The sequence below is a fragment of the Poecilia latipinna genome, unplaced genomic scaffold (assembly GCF_001443285.1).
Source record: "Poecilia latipinna isolate Pla-1442-1.1 unplaced genomic scaffold, P_latipinna-1.0 Scaffold1125, whole genome shotgun sequence".
NCBI lineage: Eukaryota > Metazoa > Chordata > Actinopteri > Cyprinodontiformes > Poeciliidae > Poecilia > Poecilia latipinna.
Genome location: NW_015113741.1, coordinates 23,133 through 32,623, shown reverse-complemented (window position 1 = coordinate 32,623; position 9,491 = coordinate 23,133). Strand labels below are relative to the sequence as shown.

The 9,491-nt window shown below is 42.2% G+C and overlaps 2 long non-coding RNA genes across 2 annotated transcripts in view; one reads left to right on the top strand and one right to left on the bottom strand.

The window, feature by feature from the left end:
• The window catches only part of LOC106959845 (uncharacterized), a 30,203-nt gene extending 27,577 nt beyond the window's left edge, over positions 1 to 2,626 (top strand). Inside the window, exon 2 of the long non-coding RNA XR_001427445.1 lies at positions 992 to 2,626. This is a non-coding gene — a long non-coding RNA (uncharacterized LOC106959845). The remainder of the gene's footprint in view (positions 1 to 991) is intronic.
• On the bottom strand, positions 206 to 996 carry LOC106959846 (uncharacterized). The gene is made up of 2 exons (XR_001427446.1): positions 497 to 996; positions 206 to 307 (listed from the first exon to the last, which is right to left on the bottom strand). It is a non-coding gene; the product is annotated as an uncharacterized LOC106959846 (long non-coding RNA).
• Positions 2,627 to 9,491: the final 6,865 nt, after the last annotated feature.

Here is a 9,491-nt window from a genome sequence, read left to right as displayed (position 1 = left end):
TATATATATATATATATATATATATATATAATTTTTTTGTGTGAATAATATTGAAAAGATCTGCTATATATGTTGCTCAGTTGTCCCTCTTAAGGAAATTCCACTTAGCTTAGATGGTAAAATTGAAACAGAAATCTCAGAAGTCTGTCTGGATGAATAATTGTTCATTGACGCTCGCATTAATCGTTTGTTGGATTTGTTTTTCCATTTCATTTCAACAGTCTTACTTGAAAAGACTTGACTTAGCTGCATTACACTTTGTGATGATTCTCTCTCTCTCTCTCTCTCTCTCTCTCTCTCTCTCTCTCTCCCATCTCTGATTCTTTAGAATGGATCTGTTTCCTCATGTTTGCTGTATGTTGGGTAATTGCCTATTTATATTCCATGCCTTTCATTATGTCATCCTGGTCTTTATGATAATAAGTCCGATTCAGAAATGCTGTCAAATTTTCTCATACATCTGTGGAACTCGATTCGTAACATCATCAGCCTTCACCTCTCTCTCTCTCTCTATCTTGAGATTTTTAATTTTCTATAAACTGCTCTGAACGAAAGGTGTTCCCAAATGTTTAACAGCCTATTTTGTCTTTTTTGGTATTATTACTGTAATTGCTTTGTTTCTATCTTTTTTTGTGTGTGTGACACTGTTTTAGTTCATGTTCATGCTTCTGTCTTAATCAGGACTCGTTGCAACATCTCAATAGGGCGTCCCGGGATAAATAAGGGGCGTTATTATTAGAATTATTGTTAAAATGCCTAAAACATCGATGGGGTGGACTTTTCATTTCGTCGAAATTATGTTTGTCACTTTTTGCATGTGAATGCAATCAACAAATGAAGGATTAATTGAACTTTTTTATTGTGAAAACAGAAATGATTGCGCGTACTTTGAGTAATTCTGTCTCTTTTTTGTCTCCCTTTTTCCCCTTTCTATTGACTCTCTCCCTGGCTTTTTCATCACTTTCTCCCCCGACTCCGAGTCTGCGTCCAGCTTCTGGTCTCCATCCTGTCCCCTCTTCCCCATCTCCCTCTTCATATCCACTCCACATCAACTCTAACCCCCCCAACCCCCAACCCCTCCATACCTCTCGCCATTTTTTCCCTTCCTTCCCCCCCCCCCTTCCCCCCCCCCCCCCCCCATAGGTACGCCTCCATCCACTCTTGGCAGCCACATCTCTTCCTAACTGCCCCCCTCCTCCCCCGCCTGCCTGGCTCGCCCACCACCTCTCCCTGGTTGGTTTCCACAGCTGTGGTGAGTGAGGGGCAGATGACCGGAGAATTGGCCCCTGGGAGAGCGCTGAGCCATCCTGGTGCTATTAGGCTCGTGGCTAATAATAGGTGTTTCAGACCAGGGGAAGATCAATCAGGGGGAATCATGGGGAATGTTCAGAGCAGCGCTTTTTACACATCGGCCCAGATGGATGAAATTACACTTGTCAGTTTTTAGTTGCATTACTCCCAAATTGGTTGTCTACTCTTTTTTTTCTCTCTCTCTCTCTTCCTCCCTCCTTCCCTCACTCTCCCTCTCCTCTCCTTTCTCTCCCTTTGCCCCCCATTCATGTGTCAGTGGCCTGCTAAAAGGATTCGCCGGTGAAATCCCTGTCATTTTTGTCTTTTGCCTGTTTAGCCCTCAGCCGGCAACAACTCCATCGCCTTGCATGCATGCACTTAGAAAACATCAACTCGCGTCTTAGGGGCCCGGCCAATTTCCATGTTAAAGCCAGAGTCTGCCGCTGACATTCCGTGTGCGTTCTGCATGCATAATAAAGCCATTTGACGTTGTCACTGTCAAACACTCGGAGGACAATCACAGAAAGTAGCAGACAAAGAGAAAAAAAAAATAGATTTGCGCCAATGTTAACAGTTTCTTAAACAAGGAGTTGCTTCATGTCTTGATAAATGTGGGATTCAAAGTGAGGCGATGGACTTTCATTTGAGGTGCATAAAAAAAGTTTAGAGCCAGTTGTAAGTATTGTTTATTTAGAGTCCAAAACCAGCAGTAGAATGCACATTTACACTCAAACGCTTATCGGGAAAATTATTACTGACTTTCATATATTTTGTATCGGGCCACCTAATGAAATGTTATATTGCAATTTTCCTTTCTTGTATCTCTGTTCTTTCTAATCTCTTTTTAATATGTTGTCTTCTGACTTTGCGATGGACGGCCTTGACCTGACTTATTTCTCTTGCTATTTAACAACATTTAGCAACTATCTGCAATATTTTTTTTTCCATGGTTTGTCCTTCCCCATTATAATTACCTTTAATACATTCAGAAATGTCTTTTGAGTAATATAAGAAAGTCCACAAGATATTGTTTTGTCTACATTAAGCACTGTTGTTTTTAGAATCGGTGATACCTGAGGAAAACAAATAAAAAGGTTCATGAGTGTGAAATGAAGCTCTGCAGCCATGAAGCCGTTCCAATGTTAATGTTTACAAAAAAAAAAAAAAAAAAAAACACTTAAAGGAAATTGATCTTTGAGTCAAACGCATAAATCACGTTTTAAGTGCGCAGAAATAATCCGTGTTGTAATGGTGTAATTAAAGCTGCAATTTGCAAATGAAACATTCAGACTGTATCTCACTGCTTGAAACAAAATAAAATGAACTTTTAATCACACACTGCTGTCATTCATTTTTTTTTTAAATGTTTTTATATTAATCACTTGAATTTGTCAGGGCAATTACAAAAAGGCTGAGTCCAAAATAAGCCCCTTGGCATAATAGAGGACTATACTAATGTAGGAACAGCTTCAGGTGCTTCGATGTATGCACTCTTTTAAATGTGTTGCCACAAAACTAGGATTGTGTTTTTTACCTGCAGAAGTGGAGCCATAGGTGTGGTAATCAAATGCCCACGGCGTTTTACGTAATTGGGCCTGCGAGCTCGTAGTGAGGTGAGAGGTGTCAGTGCAATGCCAGCCGCACGGCGTATCATCGAAACCTACGAGCAACCCGGTGTGTTAGATGTTATCGAGCACGGCGAGCCTGTCGAAAAGGTGACAACGAAAGGCTGAGAGGGATCATTTTGAGGCAGCCACACAACAGCTATTTGTGTCACTGGTTTCCTGTCCTAACTAGGTGCTGACAGCGTGAAATCTTTAGCATTTTGCAGAGCTTTCCTTTCAACTTGTCCACACATTTGCTGTTTTATTTTCCACGTGGCTACCAGCTAAGGCTTTGGCACCAAGACATATAAAGACATTGAACTACTTGCTTGTGTCAAGCCATGCCTCGTAATACAAAGCCAACCATGACAATCAGAGCATTGCACTGGCAAAACAAACTGTTTGAATTTAACCAATAAAACTGGCTTAAGAATCTACTTTTATCTTTTTAGTGGGGATTTTATTCAGTATTTATGTAAGTTTCACAGACGGGACGCACTTAAATAATGTTCATTCTCATTTGATTTGTCTTCTCATATTAGAAAGATCAAAACATTACAGTAGTAGTTAAGGTACCTTTCATTACCTCTGCTGCTAAGCTAGTTGAGCTGAATACTAACTTTCTAAGCTATTATGACAAGGTCCTAATCTTCGCTGGCAATGTCAAAGATTAGAAGTAAAATGGCTACCATGTTTGACCTTACCATCTGCATGAGCACCGTCTGTAGCTAAAGCTCAACACTAACTTTTTCAACCTATTTTAACGAGATTATTTGAAAAACTTTGTCCTGACAGTTACTTCTGTTGTTCAGTGACAATGATCGCTTCTGGGATAAGAAGCTCAGTTTGATATCAGGTTTACTAAGCCAGAAAAAAAAAAAAAAGCTAGATCTAAAATGTTTACATTTATTTTCACACAAGGTTAAGCTTTTCCATGACAACCACAGCTAAAACGAATCGCTCTTTGGAGGCTACTGCCTCGTCATAACGATGGTAAACTTGCTAGCAGGTTTGTCTTTAGCGTTAGCAGTGTTGTCATGAGCTAATTAGCGCCGGATACAAAACTACGTTCGTCTTCCAAATTCCTATGTGTTCATTACACACTAACAGATGAGAGTAAAGTCTGTCTGAACCAGCATGATCAGCGAAATTACAATCAAAGTGTTCCAAAATATAATTTGCTAATTTAGATTTCAAGCGATGTTGAATGTCGCATTTTAAAACCTAACGTGCTTCATTAAAAGTTCAATCATTTTAGCGGGTAACATTTGATACACTGCAAAATCCTTTTATGCAGTGCACAGCATGACAGCCACAATAGAAGATTTTAAAGAAGCTGAACTCAAAAGCTCACTAGGAAGACATTTCCACCCTTCCCCTCTGGAAATCAATGCAACCCTCCAGATGTTGGGGTCCTCTTGGTCCGCGGTGCAGCCCAGAGCAGAGATGTTCCTGAGTGTCTGATTGCACAAGGAGACGACTGGAAACAGAAAGCCTTCTTTGACTGAAAGCCCGGTGACCATGGGGGAGGGAACTGAGGCCTCTGTGTGTGTGTGTGCGTGTGTGTCAGAGAGAGAGAGAGAGAGAGAGAGAGAGAGAGAGTCTCCTTAGCAACAGGAAGAAAATTATTGACATCCTGACTTCACAGCAAAACTCGTCTCAGGGCTTCTGCTGGATATTCACATGAGGCAAGAATGAGCGAGAGAGAGAGAGAGAGAGAAAACGATGTTCAAAAGCTGACATAAAGAGAAACACTCCCTGCTTGTCTTCTATTTATATTGAAATGAGTTTTCCACTCTCCTCTGCTTGTGTGTGGTGAATACAGAGAGTCCTAATGTATGTATTTTGCTCATTTTACTGTGTCTGGCATTTCCGCGCCTCTCCTCTCTGACTCTGTGTTTGCCTCCCGCTGCGGTAAACACAACACGGCCTATGATAGCACATGCATTTCAGAGAGCTCAAAACACTGATGAGGAGCCGAAACATCCCTCCCCACCCCTCCGCCGCCGGCACCCCTCCCCCCCTCACTCCTCCACTCCTCTCCCTCTGCCTCCGTCAGTCCTCTCCCTCACTTCCAGCCAAGGTATTCAGCTTCCATGATTGCAAACATGCATAATGACAGCATCTCCCGGGGGCCAGCGGAGGTACCCCACTGATGCTGAGAGACTCTATCCTGTCGTCACATGGCAGGAAATTTGCCGGAGCCTGGAGAGCTTTGGCAAGGGAAAACCAGAAGCCAGGCTGTCTTTCTTTTTTTTTTTTAATATTATTATTATTTATTTATTTTTGTTAATAAAAATGAAGTGCAAATTATGCTCGGGCTATTGGAACAGCTCGCTGCTTCCTCCCATTACGAGGCCAGGGCGAGCGCCATGGAAGCATAAGCATGAATACATTATAAAGTAATGAGGAAACATCCAGGAGAGGGTCACGGGGGGCGTCAAGCGGCTCCGGGGGCCTTCTGAAGAGCTTTCAGCGCGCTCCGCCATGGATTAGTCATTCATGTTTGAAGAGCAAGCGAGAGGTGCAGTTCAACAATGTTAGACATAGCAACAGTTGCTAAGAGTTGCAGCGAGCGAAGCGCGTTCAGGGAGTACAGCGGTGGCTAACCAGGAAGATAGGTGAGTAGGAACAGGGCATTTGTGTGCATCGACGCCGATGACGGTGACATTTCCATCAATGCCGCGTGATGTTTTTGAAACGGGGCTCGGAAGAGCAAAGACGACAAACCAGTCAAACCAAATCAGGAACAGACAAAAAGTGGGATAGCTGGAGCTACAGTTTATCTCTCTCTGTTACAAGTTAGCCAAATCCCATTGTCCACTCCAACTTCACAAAAGAAGCGTTTGTGCTATCAGCTGTCATCATTTTCTGGAATATCAGCGGATGCCACATCAGCAGTCCTCAAGATGTTTTATAGCTAAGAAATCTGCATCTTTCTTTTTTTATATATATCTTTGCAAATGGTGAACAATAATAGTTCGCAGAGGTAATGCATCAGAATACATCAAACATTGCAATGGTGTTTTGTATTTTGTTGTTGTTGAAATACAATTTTATTTTCCCTTTCCTAGTGAAAAGAACCGACCGATTTCAAATGACGTCTTACCCGTCCGCCTGAGAGAAGTCCAGTGAAGCGGATCCCACCATCTTCTTTAAACTAAACAAGATTGGTGCTCAAAAAAATGTGTGCTGGTTTATGCGGCAACAATTCTCGATTGTGCTGTTGAAGATATTAATGAATGTTTCCAGAGGTCGTCAAAGGTCAACCAGTCCCCACAAATCAAATTTGGTGCCAATCGACTGTGATGCTAAAATCGTAGCTGCATGACATTAATTTCTATCAGTTTGGTTTCATCTTTTGTTTAAATCTTAAAAATGACAGCGGCACAAATGAAAGTTTTCACTGCACAAACCAACACAAAAGTTGCACAGTTGTCTGACAATTAGTTTTTTGTTTTTTTTCAGCGCTTCAATGCTGCATCAGAGATCCACTGCTTCAGAAAGATGCTAGCTGCTAACTTCATGACTGGAGTAAACTCAGCAGAATGAAGATAACAAAAAGCAACAACAAAAAACCCAGCAGTCTTTTAGTTTTCTATATTAAAAAAAAGCAACATTTACTTGTTAAGTGTGAACTTTCAGCTAGAAATACATTATCCAGCGGATATATGGGAGAAAGCTGTGATGTAGTTGCTTCTGCAAGGTCATCTCCAAACTATGCTAATGGCTCTGGTTTCCTGCCGATGTTCCAAGCACACCATATAACGTCGGTTCTCACTTGGCCGGCCAGTTGCGTCTGCAGCATTCGGCAACGTAGCTGCCAAATAATTTGCCCTTCGCATATTTCTTCTCTTTGGCTTTTTTTTGCAACACTTGGAAGTTTGAAATCGCCAAACAAATTTAAAGCAAAGATGAACTGAGCAAATACAACAACAACAAAAACAATGCAGTTTTCAAATCACAGTTTTACTTGTTAAAGGAAAAAGCTATGAATAATTACGGTACCCTCTTTATAGATGTAACAACCTTCTTCAAGCAATTCTGATCCCTTATAAGCTGATGTTTGCATCACCGTGGAGGAATTTTTGCCCGCTCCTCCTGACAGCGTTACTTTTTAATTCAGCAGTTTTGGAGGGTTTTTGGTTTCTTGCAGTCATACCCCATCATCTCAATTAAATTTAAATTCAGGATTAGAACATGCCACTCTGAAACTTTCACTTTGTTTTGCTACTATTTATTTAAAAAAAAAAAAAAAACAGTCAGAGGTGGACTTCACCTTCTAAAGGTGTAATTCTCAAGATTATTTTCCTGCTGAATGTAACCTTTTGCGCCAGAGGTTACAAACCACGACTTTTGGGGAAAACGTGAGAACGGTCTGTGTTCTTTTCGGTCAACAGTGGTTTTGGTCAGCAGTGGTTTTCGGTCAAAACCACCATTAAATCTGTAGCGTTGCAGACCTCTCTTGCCGCTATTAAGGATTTAATAGCGGCAAGAGAGGTCTGCAACGCTAGATGTTGTTTTGGGCTCATTTGTGACCTGCTGGATGAGTCGATGAGAGCTTGAAGTGATTCTTGGGAAGGTTCGCCAGTGTTTCATATTTTCTCATTTCGTGAATTATGGCTCTCACTGTAGTTGGTTTAGAAATGGATTTTCACTTAGGGCCAGATTGGTTTGGATAACTTCGCCCCCCCACCCTCTTATTCAATGTAATTCTTATTTTAAAATCACTTTTTGAATTACTCATCCTATCTTTGTCTGATATTGAAACGTAAAACAAAAACAGAAGAAATGCTTTTTTTTCCTGTAGTTGGTATACACGTCATGATGAAACTGAGAATCAACGGACCGGTATCTCTGCACAACCTGGAATCCCAAACTGTCTCGTTACGATTTATATCCAGAACACGGGTCCAGTGACTGAAATCCCCAGCATCACTCGGCTCGCCAGCAAAAATCACAACGGAGGGGAATTCATACTCAGCTCACGGTAAACGTGTGAAAGGAAACGTCGATGCGAATTAACCGGGAAAGTCGCCGCTGAGTGCCCTGCGCCGCTGTGTATAGACTTCCTCCTCTGCCAATCACACATCACACAAACAAGTCCAACGCTATACGTTCCCCTCGGGTGGGATGGGTGGGTGGTAACTGGTTTGAGCCCAGTGCTTTAGAGCCACTTTCAGTTCCTCCACAGTGAAAACGCCCTCCCATTGGCATTCAGTCACTGATGAGCTCGCAGCGGAGTCGCCTGATGGAACGCCATGGCAACGGCCGACACCTGGCAAGAGTTCATCCCACCTCCTCTCTCGTTCTTTCTCTCTCTCCTCCATCATCCCCCACTTTTCCCTCCCACTTCACCCCCTCCCCCCCACCTCCTCTTACTCCCATCCCCAGATGCTGGAACATATTTCCCTCAGACTGAGTGAAAGCCTCTGTGAACAAATAATGGGTCCATGCCAGTCTAAATAAAGTGTGGTTTATGAGTTGTGGTCAGAAATGTCTCTCCCTGCCCCCTTTTCCAGCCGTTTCCCCTTTCTCTCTCTCTCATATGCTCAGTTTTTTAATGTTCAACACAGAAAACAGTCGCCAACATTTTCTCCCCTCTTTTTTTTTCAGACTATAAGTCTGTTTTGTGATTACACAAAGCGGTTTTTTCCTTTTTTTCACACAGAGCCACATAGTTGAATCAAACAGAGCTGCTCCACACCAGTAGTCTGCAGACCCGTTTTGCAGAATGGAGCACGATTTCTCAAGCCAAAACAAGCCGACGTGCGTCTTTGTCGTTTTCCAGTCAGGACTTTTTAAGATGATGTCTTCGACCTCGGTGCCGAACAAATCGCACGTTGCGAGCCTCAACTCTGCTTTGTTATTCATTAATCAAATTAATTAAGACTAGAGGGAGTTTTGCGAGATCCTTGCGGCAAACGGAGAGGCCGCATAAGTGCGCAGGTACAAGCCGCTGTTTGATGGAAACCCCACAAGTTTTAATCACACAAACCAAAACGTGTTGATGATGGAGAGTCCTGCTGAGTCATTTCAGAGTTCTGTGAAACAAAACTGGATTGAATTATTTGCTATGTTAATCGAGGAGTCCAATTATAGCGACTCCTGAAACTGACCTGAGAAGACTGGTTCATTTTTACGGCTTTCTGAAAGCTCGTGGAATGTGTGTGTTAAAGTATTTCCGGAGATGAATGCATGGGTAACTATTAAATGTTTAAAAATGTCTCTAGTGAAAAAACAAAAAGAAAGGTCAAGAAAGTTGCTATTAAGCTTTTCCTTAACCTTCTATGATGTTTGGTAGATAACAGACTCGCATCACCGCTTTTTCTTCTAAGTGGGCAACGAAGCGCCGGGTGGCTCAGTCGCTGAAGCGCTCGCACCGCGCGTGGAGGCCGTGGACCTCGATGCGACTGATTCTGGGCTCGTGCGTCCAAGGAAGACACCACTTCATTGATGGCTTTCAGAAAAGAGAAACACCTTCCCATAAAATGTTTGTAGAGTGGGGTCTATTTTTGACAACTGAGGTATATCTCGTAAAAGCTTCACTGATTAACGGAGCAAATAAAAATGCAAAAAAAAAAAAAAAAAAAAAAA